We start from the raw sequence: 16,759 nt of genomic DNA on the forward strand, positions 1-16,759 counted from the left end.
ATTTGGCCCATAAATACTCTTTGATAAAAGTTTGAGCATCAGCCAAGCGATGGGGCCACACCCATAGGAATCTCGAGCAGGAATCTACTGCAACCATGATATACTTGCAAGACCCATCTGTTTGTAAGAGGCCTCAGTGGTCCAAATGAACACATGCAAGTGGTTTGTCTTATAATAATAATGGTGTCTGCGCTGGTTGTGGTATGGTGGAACCCTTTATCTACTGGCAGATGTTGCATTTCAAGACATAATCTTTAGTCTGCTTTGTTAATCCTGGCCACTAATAGCGTTGTTTCAGCAAGGAAACAGTCGCTGTCACCCCTGCATGTGCGGAACCCGATTTATTGCTGGTAGCAATAAATGTAAGCATGATCCCACCGTCTACTCTTGTTTTTGAACAAGTGATTCGCAGCTATGGAAGCTGTGCGTACATCTCTTTTTGCGGCTCCATTAGCCAATGAATTCCCTTCAACGCGAATGCCATCACGTTGATGACTCAGTGTGTGTATCAGGTGAGCTCTCGGTAGTTCGTTTTTCAACTCCGCTACCTGTTCCCATAGCGTTTTGTGCTTAATTGTGCCACCATTTGCTTCTTTGTAGTGAGAGAATTAGCCCATTGTATCCATCTCGGATGTAAGGCTTTTGCGTTAGAGAGTCTTGCCTTTCTCGCAGCCTCTAAGGCCGGTACTGGAGTCACCACAATTATTCGTTTCCCCTGAGTCACTGCTCTTTCCCTCACTACAGCAGTCTGTACCGCTGTCAGAATTTTTTATGTTGATGCGAAACGCATCTCAGTATTTGTGTACAAATGTGACTTGTATGCTATTGGTACTGCTTCACCTTCATTGTATGTTAGGTATGTGTACCCTGATTGACCTGCAAATATACGGATCACTAGGTTATAGACATTCACACGTGTTTTTAAGTGTTTATACGCTATCATGTCTACTTGTAGGGAACGTAGGATAACTGTATGTTACTGTGTCCATTGCCTAACTGAAAAATTGGGTTTTATTAGATTGTAGAAAGGTTTAACTCTTTCTGCATAATCCAAAATGTATGTTCTGCCAATCCCAGTATTGATTGTAAATTTTTCAATGATTTTGGAGATTGGAGCAGCGTGCATTTTTCCAAAAAGTTGGCTGCTAAGCTTTTTTGTTCACCTGAGAGCTCATAACCTGGAAATACGACATTGAGGTGAGCTATCTTTGATTTCTTAAAATTAAATTTGTTGCCTTCAGAGGCGAATCCCAATATTATGGTATTCTCTCTTGTCAAGTGTTCCTCCAAGTCATCATCCATTAGATAAATGTCATCCACATAGGACAATGCTTCTTCATCCATAATATGAAGTAATTCAGTTACTCTGGCCGAGAACAACCCCAGGCTGTTCTTATACCCCTGGGGAAGTCTACAAAATTGCAACTGGGTTCTATCGTAGAGAATGCTGTTAAATACCTGCTTTCAGGCGCTATATTTTTACAGACGAATCCATTCAAGATGTCTAGTGTGGTTTTGTATTTTATCCGCACAATGTTATTCATTAATGTGGCACTGTGTGCATTTTGTACTGCAAATTTTTTCTGCAAGTATTTAAATGCCTGTAATCCAAAACTAGATGATATAAGTTATCAGGTTTCATTACAACAAACAAAGGATTATTCATTTGAAAGGTGCAAGTTTCAATCACCCCTTGGTATTCAAGTTATCTAAGATCTCCCTGATTTGCATTTTAGCTTCTTGCTTTATTGGATACTGCCTCTGTGGAGTTGGAGGAGTTTTCAATAGTCTTATGTGATGGGTTGAATCCTCATACCATCCTACATGGTTTAGATATAAGGCAGGGGCTAGGGCCACAGCCCACTCCCGTGCATATGTATGTTTTAAATACTTGAGAAAAGGCTGGTAAAATTTCCCCTAGGGCAATCCATAACAAATGCTGGAAGCTAATCTTGTTCAGCTAAAAGAATGTCATAGCCAAACGTCAAGTTCTCCCAAAAGAGACTTCTAACTTGTCTGGGCTTGTCCCCTTCCATCTGGAGTGTTTTGGCATATAAATTATGCAGGACGCTTACCCTAGTATCAGGTGTTTCCACCGTGATATAATCATTCAAGTCCGCTGTAGGACTTGGCCCTTCAAAGCTAAAGTTCACTAAACTTTTTGCTTTCTCCCTGGCCTTTCTTCTGACATGGTGTTGCCAACTTAGAGGCTTTGGGTACTTTGCCACTTCTGATCAGTGTCAAAGTGCAAGTGCTCCCTGTATGAAGTATAATGGTAATTAGTTGTCCATGATTGGTATGTTTGTCCCCAGTAAAGTGAACTATGTGTGCCAGGGCTGGTAATGCAAATGCTACTAGTGGGCCTGCAGCACTACTTCTGCCACCCACACCAGTAGCCTTGAGGAGGGAACTCCATTACAGTGCCTGCACGCATTTCATTTAGCTGCCATGTTGTTCTGACAAGTGCACCCACTTGACAGACCTAAACCTTCCCTTCCTTGGCGGGGTGCAGTGCATGTGAAAGGTAGGACATGTACTAAGGTGTGTACCATGTACTGACAGTGAAATAATCTCCATTTCATGTTTTACTGTTGAAAGGCCATATTGCCTATAGGCCAGAATGGGGAGCCTGTGTAATATGTTTTCCAGCCTATCTTCCTAAAGGCGTACGATGGAGAGGTGAAGTTTAGTATGCCTGAACTCACCATGTAATAACACATCTTTCTTTTTTTTATATATTTTTTATTTTATTTAGCAACACAAACTAGAGATTGTACAAAAACAAAGAAAAGATATTCATATTCATATTTGTAAGCAAAAGTTGTATATATATCACCATTTAACAACTCTTATTATGAATACGTATACTGTAATCTTTTTGAAAAAAAAATAAAGATAACATGCTAGCTGCACCAAAGAATAAGTAGAAGTATAGCTTTTGTTGATATCTTATCGTAATTACCTAGTTCTATTATTCCAACCCTCAATTTGCTCCCATATTCTTTCCCCTCGCATCCTAGCTTTTTTCCCGCTACATGCGTAAATTGCCTTTTCTTGATTATAAATCCCTAAGTATCGTGTCAGCCATATTTGAAAATTAGGGGGATCTGCCTCTTTCCATCGGGCTGCTAGGATTATTCTATAGACCGCCGTCCCAAGAAAAAGGCAAGTTTCCTCTTCCTTGCTGTGCATAAGGTATTGTCATATCCTAGTAAATATAACGTCGGTGATTCTGCTACAGCATGACCGAATACTTCCTGCCAGAGTTCCCCTATCATTTGTCTGAAAGATGTTAGTTTGTCATATTCATAAAACATGTGTATCAGATGTGCCGGACCAATACCACAGCGAGGACATTCGGCATTTTCTCTTTTCCCCCAGGAAAAGAGTTTGGCAGGTGTATAATATAAATTACATATTGTCTTATACAGCTGCGCTTTTAAATTTGAAGAAATAAATAAATCGGATAAGAGCTGGAATGACATGTCTATGTCGATGTTGGGATTATTAAGCTTAGTTGCCCATGTAGATTCAATCTGCTCTACGTCGTCTTTCTTACTTTCCAATAATATATCATAAAATGTACCTATCCTAGATGCAGATTTCCCCAGACAATCTAATAAGGGGATGTTTAACATAGAGATTTTAGGTAATTTTGCATTGAGGATAGTATTAATTTGAATATACTTAAACATATCTGTACTCGGAATTAAAAATGTATCTTGTAGATACTGGAACCTGGTTTCTGATGTTCCCTGAAGGAAGTTTCCCACTGTAAATAACCCCAAGTTTTCCCAACGTCTTGAAATATCGTCAATTGCCTGTCTTGGCAGCACCGAAGAATTCCATAACAGTGTGTACTTAGTAAATTTTGGGATTTCAAGTTGCCTCGTTGTTTTCCTCCAAATTCTCCAAGCACTCTTAATTGTTTTGAACTTAACCTTTTTATAGTATGAAGATTCTAAATGTTTTAACAATAAACCCTTTGCCTTATTTCCTAAGGCTAATTCATAAATTGATGGTATGGCACTTTCTACAAGAGTTGGATCTACTGTATAAGTATTAAACAGGGGCGACATTTGTTGTAGCATAGAGGCCCATAAATAAAGCATTATGTTGGGGATTGCCAGCCCACCTCTGTGTACCGGGAGGGATAGATCATTTATGGCCCTTCTGATTTTGCCGTAGTTAGAAATAAATTCAGCCATTTTACTTTCTATCATTTTAATAGTTTTATCTTCTACTATCAGAGGAATTGCCCGAAACAAATAAAGTAGCCTTGGTAGTATATTCATTTTAAAAAAATTGCCTCTCCCGACAATTGAGAGTATAATGGTAATTAGTTGTCCATGATTGGTATGTTTGTCCCCAGTAAAGTGCACTATGTGTGCCAGGGCTGGTAATGCAAATGCTACTAGTGGGCCTGCAGCACTACTTCTGCCACCCACACCAGCAGCCTTGAGGAGGGAACTCCATTACAGTGCCTGCACGCATTTTGTTTAGCTGCCATGTTGTTCTGACAAGTGCACCCACTTGCCAGACCTTAACCTTCCCTTCCTTGGCGGGGTGCAGTGCATGTGAAAGGTAGGACATGTACTAAGGTGTGTACCATGTCCTGACAGTGAAATAATCTCCATTTAATGTTTTACTGTTCAAAGGCCATATTGCCCATAGGCCAGAATGGGGAGCCTGTGTAATATGGTTTCCAGCCTATCTTCCTAAAGGCGTATGATGGAGAGGTGAAGTTTAGTATGCCTGAACTCACCATGTAATAACACATCTTTCTATGAAGGTGGTTTTTGCATTGTGTGCTTATAAGCCACTCTTTTAGAAGTGGCTGGGCTTTTGTGCTCTAACATTTCTGTGTGTCTCTGCCTGGTTGTGGATTCACTGTCTGGATTTGCAAGCAATAGGATCTGGGGAATGTCTTGACCCTTGGGAGGAGGTGAGACAGCAACAGGCTGACCTGCATCTAGAGTGTAGGGGGAGGAGTAGCCCCTAGAGGTGAAGAGGCCTGGTTTGCTGCCATAAATCAATTGTCCCATCACCTGCTGAGTGATTGAGAATCCAGACCCCCACTAATCAAAGGAAGAAGGTGTCACTTGCAGGGAGGCACCCAGAACTGGTTTGAACAGAGGTCAGTGCCCCCCCTGAATACAAAGACTTCAAAGCCATTGAGGGGTATAACTATGAGAGCTGAAGCCCCCGAAATTTGGAGAATGGCTTGATCAAGATTGAACAAGACTGGAGCTACTTCGTGGTCAAGAGGAACATTTGGCCAGGAAGAAACAACTGAAGAGACTGATGGGAAGGATTGACCTTTGCTATGTGTTCTGGGGATGGCCTGCAATTTGCTGTTTTAACAAAGGAAAGGCTAAAGGGACTTTGTTGTTAGCTGTGTACCCCTGCTTGAAAGGACTTTGCTGTGCTGTGTCCTGAAATAACTTATCCTCAAGGGATCGAGGTGTGTTGGCTCCCTGTTGCGGAAACACAGGAACACAAAAATTTCCAGGAGAGGCTCAGCAATGAGTGTGTGTACTTTTTGCAGCCTGAGACCCTCGTAAGAAGTGCCTTTGTGATCATGGGTACCTGGAGTCCATGCAAGGCTGAGTGACGCTGTGTGCGTGTGCTTTTGGCAGCCTGAACCCTTCGTGGGGATCGTCCTGTTATTGTGTGCACCGGAATCCAAGTGAGTCTCAGCGACGCTGTGTGCGTGTGCTTTGTGCAGCTTGAGACCTTCGTGAGGATTGCCTTGATAAAGTGCACCCGAAGCTCAAGTGAATTTCAGCGACACTGTGTGTGTGTGCCATGTGGCAGCATGAGATCTTCGTAACAGTAGCGGTCCTGACTGGCAGCCACGAAGGAGTTGAGCCGCCGGCATGAGCCTGCCGTTGCCAAATCACAAAGATTGCATCGGAGGCCCAAATCAATGGAATGGGGGAGGCGAGTGAGGTCCACCCCCCAGGTAATGTGAGTCGAAGCCTGGGGCGGGGTGCTGGCTCGGAGGGAGACGCTCGTTGCCTCACTCTCATTCCGGCAGCCCAAGCCTCTTCTTCGGCTTGTATCGCGGCCCGTACTTGCCACAGGAGTGGCAGTACCGGGGACGGAGTGCAGAGCTGCACTTTTTGTTGTACCATTCCCGTGTTGCAGGCAACTGTTGACAGAGGCTGACTGTGAGTCAGAAGGAGTGGCGGTGAGACCGCCTAAGGCACTCTGATCGGTGCTGGAGTGTATTACGCATTACTTTATTTCTGCATAACGGAGTACCTAATTGTTGTGTTACACATTGCATTGTTTCTGTACAACAAACTACCTGATTAGTGTATTACGCATTGCATTATTCCTGCATAACGGACTACCTGATTAGTGTATTACGCATTTCATTATTTCTGCATAACAAAGTGCCTGTTGTTGCGTTAAGCATTGCATTATTACTACATTGGAAAGTGCCTGATTGTTGCGTTACGCCTTTCATTATTTCGACATTGCAAAGTGCCTGATTATTCCGCGATGCATCGCATTACTTTTCCATTGCAAAGTGCCGGATTCTAGCATTATGAACTGCATAACATTGTGTTAGGACTACAGTGGAATGTTTAGAAGTGCTCATTAATATCTCTAGAACTTACAAGGGCTGGCTGGACTAACAACCAGCCAGGAGGAATATTACATATACTCATATGTTGGATTTATATTGTGTGGTCTTCTCGACTTTCAAATTGATGCACTAAGGCGCCGCTGGCCACCATGCCGTATTATGGAAACAACTAAAACATGAATATTTCAATATGAACTGTGGATCAAAGTAATAGAATACGACTGTGAAAGGAATTTGTGACTTTGTGACTTATTTGAGCCCTGAAGAAGTCTCTATTTGAGACGAAACGTGTCGGCTATAGTCCTTCTGAGTTTTATGAACATTGAATAAAGAAATTATTGGAACTGAAAGAAAACACTTGGATTTCCGGATTCTTCTTTATGTGCCTATTATTATGGTTATTATGCTTATTATTATGGACTTTTTTACTGATTACACTGTATTGAGTGCTGAACCAATTGTTGTGATGTATTTATATGACTTTTTCCTAATAAGGAGTATAGAGGGAAGTGCTCCTTGGTTATGTGCACCATTATTCATTGCTCATACAGCATTATGTTCGATGCGGAGTATCATAGCTTCAAACCTCAATATTGGTGTGATTATGGTCTTATTGTAGATCTTTTTATATAAAATTTCCACTTGTTTTTATAAAACTCGTGTGGCGTCCATTTGTGGTGACATTATTGGGTTGTTGTGAGTGTGGTTGCAAATATTTTACACATTTGCCTTGAAGAGAAGCTTGGCTGTTCGTGCCAAGCTACCAAGGGGGTGAGCGGGGGCTATCGGAGAAGGTGTCCGTCCTTTCCCTGGCGTGGAAATGAGGGTCCCTATTTGGCCTAAGGTACCTACCTCAGCCAACCAGGAATTCCGGGTATAACATCCGCTGTCACCAGAAATTCCATGGAGTTCTGGCGAGCTAATGTTACTTCTGCCGCACTGTCTAGCATCATCAGAGCCCATTCCCCATTCAGTAGTTAGGTCCTCAGTATTCTGGGCATGTCTGATCTTTAGACCAGCGACTTTCTTCTTTTTGAACTGAGGTTTTGGTTTAGGTTTTCTTCTTTTTTGGAAGTGTAGTTTGGAGCGTGTTGCTTGTTTCTAGACTTTGTATGATCTTCTTGTCTGTCTGACCATCCTTCCCTCTCTGAGTTTTTCATTGAACACTGAAAGGAACGAGAGGAACGTGTATCAGTATCCTGATACCTGTCAGGTTTTGTAATATTGTCCCTAGTCCTAAGGTTAACCTCCTCTCGGAAGGCTCCGGTGGAGGAGACCTACCTCTGGATTGAGATCTATTTTCTTTATTCTTTTGTTTTTTGTTATTGGCCCACTTCTTCTTCTTCCAACAGCTGAGGTTTTACTGCTTTCACCCTCAAACTGTCTCTGTCTAATTCTGCATATGCAGTTTGAATTATTTTGAGTAATTCATGTTCCTGTCATAAAGGACTGAACTCCCTTAGGCGTTGACGGATTGCCACTGATGCTGCTTCCTCTTTAATATTTGCTAATGTGATAGCCGATACCTGGGCAAAATTACCAAGTAATTTCACCCCTAAGTTCAGAGCAGGTTCTGCTTGGTACTCATTCTGTATTTGTCTTAATACATCTGGTATTACTGCTAATAACTGGATACCACGAGTCCAGGTATATATGGCAGCGAAAACTGTACCCTAAGAGGTACAATCCTCTATTTGTGGTGTTATGCCGACGGGCAAGCATATTGCTAACATTCTGTGTTTTTCAAATGAGCTTGTATTCAGGAATACTCCTTCTAGCTGTGTTCTTTTTTGAGCTACCCAGAATGGCATTTGTTCACGTTTTGCAGGCATTTGACCCATTACTGCGTGTAACATTTGTGGTGTGATTTTTTATTTCTTTGTAAATCTTTTTAATGATGACAAGTTTACACATCGGATGCAGTCTTATTGCGACGCTGTAACACAAGTCCCAGATCGTTCATGTTCTTTGTCGGTTCCATTTTCGACCTACTTATTCGTATGTTACCCCAGATCCATCTCCAGTCCCATCTGCGGGAGCTCACAGATTCCTCCTCTATAATTATTCCATTTCTCCCAAATGGGTAACCACTTCTTGGGACATCCTCTAGATTCATATATTATCTTTTCCATCACCATGCACCAGTCCATGTCTATTTCCCATTCTTGTGTTTCCTGGGCCCCCCACAATTTTGCAATGCGTCATTTGGCTATTTTCTATTTTTTTCCTCACCACTTCCTCCATGCATTTCAGCAGAAGATCCCAATAACTTTCTACATGTGGACAGTTCCAAATTACATGCAAAAAAGTGCCCTCCTGCCCGCAGCGTCTCCTGTACCCTGGATCAGTTCTGTAACCCATCTTTTTCCATGCCGGACCCACAAGAAACGTCCTATGGAGTACCTTAAGTTGCACAAGCCTCCGTCGGGAGGGGATAGCGATGTCTCTGTGCAAGCCGACTGCCTCTAGCCATTCTTCCTCTACCATCTCTGCTACATCTTGCTCCCATCTAGCTCAGACCTGGGCAAGAGGGTCAGAAATATTGTTGATTAGCTTCCGATAGAGCAGCGAGATGGATTTTTCCGGCATGTAGCCATCTAAAATCATTTCCTCCAGTGGGGAGGACTCGGGGAGTGTTTCCCATTTTGTAATAGCCGCTTGCAGTGCGATTTAACCTGTAAGTAGCTAAAGTACTGTAAGTAGTGTTTTTGCGAGGTCGTATTCAGGTTGGAACTGAGGGAAAGTCACCACATCTCCTGCCTTCCATAAATCCCCTACCTTAGAGATGTCAATCAGATCCCACCTGTCGAATCCCTGAGCTTTATATAAGTTACCTAGTATTTCTGCGTCCCATGGTGGGGTGACTTGCGTAACCCTTCCCTCCCACATCATTTTAAAAAGCGCTGAACTCCCCAGCAGGGACAGTAGGAGTGATTTCCAGTGATGAACATCGTCGCTTCTAGGTCTTTGTAGCTGGGGCAAAAGATTTTGTTCATAGAACTTAGTCAGGCCTCTAGTGACATATATTCCCAAGTATTTTAATCCCTCTGAGGCTTCATTGATAATCGTCCCTCTGGGTAGGGAAGGGAGTCTGCCACTTAGGACAAATATGACTGATTTAGACCAATTTATTCTGTACCCCGAATACTGCCATATATAACAGAATGTTGCCCGCAATAGCGATATGCGATCTTCCCATCCCTCAACCCATTTCAGCCCCCTCATGACAGGGTCCTTCCGTATCCACATCACCAAGGGCTCTTGCATCAAAGCAAAGAGAAGCAGTGAGAGAGGGCACCCTGCCTCGTGCCTTTCCCAAGGGTAAATACTGGGGACTTACGGTTATTTACAACTACTTGAGCCAATGGGTACCTGCTGTAATTGGATCCAGCTCAAGAATTGGGGACGCCATGTTTGCATCAAGGAATACCACAACCTCGTCTTCACGTATTGTGTCTGCCCACGCCAGCACCCCATGCAGCCGCTGAAAATTAAGAGCAGTGCTTTAGCTGGCATAACACCAGATTGATCTGGGTGCACTAATTTAGGTATGACCTGTAGCAAGTGGGTGGCCAGTTTTTTAGAGAGGATTTTGGCTTCTGCATTTAGCAACAATATTGGCCTGTATGAGGAACATTTATTCTGAGGTTTCCCGCTTTTGTGAATAACTACTATGGTGTTAAGTCTCTGGTCTATTGGGAGTGATCCTTTCTCTCTATTCTCTTGTAACATTGTTATTAGATAAAGCGCTAACTTACTTGGAGCTAGTGTATACAGTACAATAGGCAAGCCATTGGGGCCGAGCCTTTCCCGCTTGCAGGTCTCTAATTGCTCTTTCTACCTCTATATTTGCTAGGTTTATTTCTAGCCTCGCACACTCGTCTTCCTAGAGTGCGGTCAGGGGCATTGCAGACAATAAGGAGTTTGCTTCCTCTACTGTTGAGGACATTTGGGATTTGTAGAGTTGGCTATAATAAGCCCAAAATTCTTCCACAATCTCTTGCCATTCTGTGAGTCATTTGCAAAAGTCGTCTATTAGTTCTACCGCTCATCTATTGGCCTGTTCTCTCCTTACCAGCCAGGCCAGCCATTTCCAAGCTTTGCCTCCGACTTCATAGATCCTGCTAAGCATTGTCCTGTCGTGTGCTTTTGCTGCATCCATCGCTACAGCTGCATATTCTTTGGTCTTAATTTTTAGGGTGTATCTGAGTTCGTCTGCAGGCGTTTCCAGGAGTTGTCTTTCCAATCGTAATATTTCTGTTTCTAGCGTGACTTGCACTGCTTGCTCTTCTTTCTGAGTTCCTGCAATCAGGGAACTAGCATGGCCGCTGATAACTACATTGAATGCCTCTCAAAGTGTTTGTCCTGAATCCACTGATTCTGCGTTTTCATTGAAATAAATCTCAGGCTCTTTCACAATTTTTTCTCTAAACTGGGGGATCCTAAGGTATCAAGGGTTTACTGGGGCTGCCCTTCCTGCCCGCGGCTCTCCCACCTGTAGCAGAACCCAAATGGGAGAGTGGTCTGATATGCCCTTTGCTAGGTGGCTTACCTCTCTGATCTGGTCTAGTTGCTCTGCTGTACTATAATATAATCTATTCTAGACATGCTGTGATGAGCCCCAGAGTAAAATGTATATTGTTTATCCATAGAATGGAGCACCCTCAAAATGTCAACCAACCCCATCGTTCCCAGGAAATTGTGGATCTCTGTGCGAGTCGGTGGTAGCTCCCACAAGGGCCAGAGATCTAGTTGGCGTGAGACAATTGAGTTGAAATCGCCCCCTATAAGATGCCTTTCTTCTGGTAGTGCTAGTAGGAGGTTGCCCAGGAGGCCCCAATATTGCCACAAATCTGCCCGGGTTATCTTTTCTAACTCGATCAATCATCATCAGAAAAATTTTCCCCACCATAATTCCCCCCCCCCCCTGGATCCGGAACTGAATGCTGAATGTGCCACCAATTTATAGCCCCACCTGGTCATTGCCCCGCATACATCCCAATGAGATGTGTCTCCTGGAGTAAAATCACATCTGTCGAATGGCGCTTTACATATTTACATATTGCAACTCGATGCCTCTCTTTATCTTGCTGCCTAGACCATTCGCGTTCCAGGACAATAGCTTAAGTCCATGTTTTAGCATTGTCCCATTTCTCTTTGTGAAGGTACCTTGTCACGCAATCTCTTTTTACTACAGCCATCAATCCAATATTCTCTAGGGCCTGCATCCCAGTGCAATTGACTAAAAACATAGCAATCCCTTTTAATAGTCTCTTATCTAAGTCATTTAAACTATGTTTAATGCTCAACGAATGCCCCCTATCGCTTCCCTGTTGCGATGTGATTTGGGCTGTCAATCCCTTTAGTATGATGTTTAATGACAGGAAATCCCACCCTCCAACAAACTTTGTCCCCAACCTCTTCCCTGCCTGCCTACATGACAGGTCTAAAACCACCCACCTCCCCAACTCTGCAGAGTGCCTTTCCCCCACCTATGAAACACAGGTGCGTGGCCCAACCCCACACCCTTTTGAAGAAACCTCAGCTGAGACAGAGTCCATTCGGTTTTCCAACTACGTTTTTACCATGGTGATTGCAGTCATAATATCCTGCAAAGTCAGCTCTGATTGTCCGTCTGGTGCTTGTAGTTCCGCTAGTGCTTGTATTTTCGCTGGCACTTCAACAACCTCTTTCTCCTGTGCTCCAGCTCCTTTCTGCCAAGCATATTGGCAGAAAGCCCAATTTAGCTTTATTATTGATTTGCCACTCCTGCCATCTCGGAGCTTGGTGGGTCCCAAGTCCGTCTGGGTGGTGCTCCTGACCCAGCTTTCCACCCTCGCCGGCCTGTTGGGTTTTGCTGGTTTACTACGAATTGCATGCTAAGGCTCTGCTTATATCCTTTTGGCACCTTGGTGACTGTAAGTATCTCGGTTACAGACTACTTCTGTGCCCTATGTCTCACAGGACTGCATTTGGGAGATCTAGAGTCCACATTGTCACATCACCATCTCCTTCCTGCAATGCCAGGCGTATACCACTGCCTTTCATTGCTGCTGAGCCCTCTCGATTCCCAAGTGCCCAAGGCCGTGTTGGGTCTGGCACACCTGTGACCATGCTACTTTGAATTTCACCCCCTAGTGGCACAGCTTACTTCCCAGGATTAAAGGGGATCTTTCAACAGCAACAGCATCTCGTTACCTCCATTGTGTTTTAGGCTTCATCAGTTACTTCAACACCTTGGGGTTGCATTACTTGCACCCCCATTAGGAAATCAACCGAGTTTGCTGAGTATTTCTGGTACCTCAGCACATTGCTTCTCCAAGCCGTCTTTTTATTGCCACGGGGTTTTTTAGCACTGCAAACAGGAGATGTTCCTTTATAGGCAATTCTCCCCTAGCTGGGAGGCCACCGAACAACTCCAATCAGCGTCTTCCCCGATGCGCACCTTGTTTCACCACTGTCTCAGCACTGCATTGTTCACTACGCAGTTGCAACCACGCTGGCTGCAGTGGATCACGTTCTGTCTCTGCGTGTGTGTCATGGGGCAGCTACCACTTCTATGCTCTCACCTGTGCTTGATTCAGGGCCCGGGCTTGGTTTGACGGCTGGGTTCCCCGCACTGCAGAGTCTCACTCCTTGCCATCTCTACACTCACTCATCTTCTGCCGGCCTCACAGACGCCCCTCCTCCGCTTCTCAGTCAACGCTGCTGGGCCTTCCTCCTGCAAAATTGAGCCATTCTCCGCTCATCTGTGCTCAATTCACCCGGTGCCTCTCTTAAAGTGATTCCAACAGGTTCCGGTTGTGTTTAAAACTACTGCAACTCGAGTGTCACCGTATAAATATGCAGATTAATTCAATTAACGGGCGAGTTTCACTGGAGCCATGCAATCGAGCAGCCATTTTGCTTGGCTGCTGCCCACGCACCCTGTGGTGTGTTTTTAGTTGTTGAATTCTGAACCGGCCTTGTTATTGTAGACGTTGCTGACTGAACCGTGAGTGTCCTCATCATAAACTGTGTCATATTTCTGTACAGTGTTAATAGTTTATGAAGTGTAAATAAGTCTCATCCTGGCATTGTTTCAATGTGTGGATGTGGTGTGTAGTACGCTAATACTGGCCACGTCACTCCTTCTCTTCCGAGCGGACTGAGTCTTACTCTATTTCTTGTATGGGGGAGGGTGCCTTTAAACCGGTATAAGTGTTCCTGGTAAGTTAGTGGAATTCCAGTGTCCTCATAGGGACAATATTCATCCAGTATTTCACCTAATGTATAGTAATGAAATGTTTTTGTTCTTGCATTTGCAACTGAGAATGTAACCCATGAATAGGATACCTCTGTTCTAAATGATTTGTGTGCCTCAATCACAAAAGCTACTGGCCCACCCCAGGATGTTAGACCATGTGCACCTAGTTTTATGGTGATGGGATTTCTAACATTTTCTGCAATGTGAATTGCATCTGCAACTTCCTCTTTTGTTAAGAGGTGTAATTCTTGTACAACGTTATTTTCTGACTCAGTCATTGTTTTAGTAAAGAAGAGCTTTCCAAAGGAACTAAGATAAGGTGTTATGCATAATTTTAGAACAATGTGTCTTTCAAGCTTGATTAACCAACAGCCAATAAATAGGGTTTTTCCTACTCAGCTGTGGCAGAGTTATGTACCCTCCCACTCCAAACCTCTCTGGGGAAATGTGAATAGTGGTCTCTGAGAATAGCACAACTGAACTACTCAGATTTGACTGTTAAATAAGTCCCCAACCAACCTTGGCGGCACCATGTCTTGTAGTTTCTATAAAAACGTATACAGGATCTGCACGTTCGGACAACTTACACTGTAGGACTGGTGTCAGACTGATTCTAAAAATCCCCACTGGGTATGTTGGCCTTCTGTATTAGCTAGCTCACAGTGCCACTATACACCGCTGAATGTATGTTTATGCATTATGTGTTTTCCTTCCCTACACCTCTGAATGTTGTAATGCATCATGTGTAACATGTTCTTACCTATACCCCTAAATGTATGGTGATACTTAGGTGGTTGTTCTTGCTAGTACGGGTGTTGCTAGTGAGGTCTTGGTTCCCTGCGTAATATTCTCCTAAGGTGGTTAGGGTTGCGTAGGTGGTACTTACCTCTTACCAGTAGTTACTGGTTGTGTGCTAAAGTGAATATTATTCTATGATCTACAATGTGCTATTTCTAACAGTATTTCTAGTTCTAAAAGTGCTGATTCCTGACAGTGGTCCAGGTGGCCCTGTCTTGTACATATCCCCTGTAAATTCTGCCAGTGCCAGTTGGCACATTGTAAAGTGTGTGCTTTTATCTAATGTGTTTGGTGTAATACAAAGGCTATTTTTATACATAACCTTGTGTGGAGTTTCCTTTGTGGTGGGCCTTGGGTGTTGTTGCTGGGGGTGCGTGTGCAAACACTTAACGCACATTGCCTCCGAGTTTAGCCTTACTGCTCATGTCACGTTACCAAGGGGGTGAGCAGGGGTTATCTTGGCGTGTAACTCACTTGCCCTGACGTGGAAGTGGTGGTCTCTGACAGACTTTGGCGCAAGCCCTGGCCAGCCAGGGATCCCATTTCTAACAGCCACTATAATATCCTCTTACTAAGGGGAGAATAGTTCTTGACAACCATCGAACATGACAACCCTGATCCCTCCGGACCATAGACACAGTGTACTAATTTCGCACAGTCACTCGTGCTCACGTATCCTCAGTGAGATACACAGAATAAACGGTCTGGACATTTTTCAATAAACATCTATTGAACAGTCGTTATTCTAGAGTAAAATAGATGAGCTGCAACAACAACTAGAGAGTGACAGATATAAATGATTAGAAGCACTATGAAAGTAAAAGGATGATAAAGTTCTACAATCTTGCAATAATCATGAATACATACGAGTATATAAAATACATGAGAAATAAAATTGTGTACTCTTACGATGCCTTCCTAACTAAATGTACCTAAGTGTACCTAGTGAAGGAAGTTGCCCTTAAGGGCCACCCGGGTTATCTACAACCACCTAGTCGCCTTCTGTGCCAATGAAGAGTCGGGCAGGAAGTAGAGAATACAAAAAGCTATTTATTCGTAATACTCTGCAGAGAAGTCCAATCTGACCTCCACCCTAAGATGTTTGCAGAGGGACTGGCTTCCTAACATTCTGCAACCCATACTCATTCCACCAAGAACTCCCAACTACGCCCACAGTATAAAGTTACCGGCTTATACCGAAAATGAACAAAGGAGGCACAACGGATGGGCTACCACCTGCTAGATAGGTACATGTTATCACTATCTCAAGGTTGCCTTGCTGGGGCTCGACATGTCCTAACGTAGGATCTGAGTTACACACAGGGATAGGCATGCGAAGGCAGAATGACCTTTTCATTAGTAAGTCAGAATGCAACCTTGAACAGGAAATGAAAATAATAACTGTATACAGTGTTCTGCTGAGGCAAGCAATACGTAGAATGAGGCCTATTTCAGACAGAGTCTCATAGGGATTACAAAATGTAAAATGGAGTCACACATGCTAACTGAAGCTTACAAATTGCAGGGATAACTCAGTAGGTTCCATAAAATGGATATGAATGATGCCTAATTTAGCCACACACTGCTAACCTAATATAGCATAGAACAAGTGTATAACGATAAAATATTTTTTTAAACCTAACACTAGTATGTATGTAGGTGTTAAGTCAAGAATCCCTCTAGGATAAAGTCAACTTCATTCTCTGGATCAAGAGTCTGTGGGACCCTGTCCTGATCTTAGGTTGGACACCCCGCAAGGGTTGTTAGACCACTGCGAGCTGGAGTATCTGCATGCAGGAACCGCAGCGTCTCTGCTCAGTGTGTCGGCCAGGAAGTCCTGGTCCCCTCTGACTAACTTATCAAGATGTGATGTATATACACCCATATATACCCTGATATAAATATATAGTCCTATATATATACCCTGGGGCAAATTAGAATAAAAGACGGAGGACACGCAGCCACCTTTTAGGAGCCAATAATGGCACTGGGAACTGCCACCCCAGGCACGGCTCCTGCAATGTCCTGGGGTGCCCATTCCCAGGAAATTGCAGTTTGCTTTGTTTCGCGGGAGCACCGTTCCTGCCAAGCCTTAGCAAATTCAGCTCCATCTCGTA

This window comes from Lissotriton helveticus, chromosome 11 (assembly GCF_964261635.1).
Source record: "Lissotriton helveticus chromosome 11, aLisHel1.1, whole genome shotgun sequence".
NCBI lineage: Eukaryota > Metazoa > Chordata > Amphibia > Caudata > Salamandridae > Lissotriton > Lissotriton helveticus.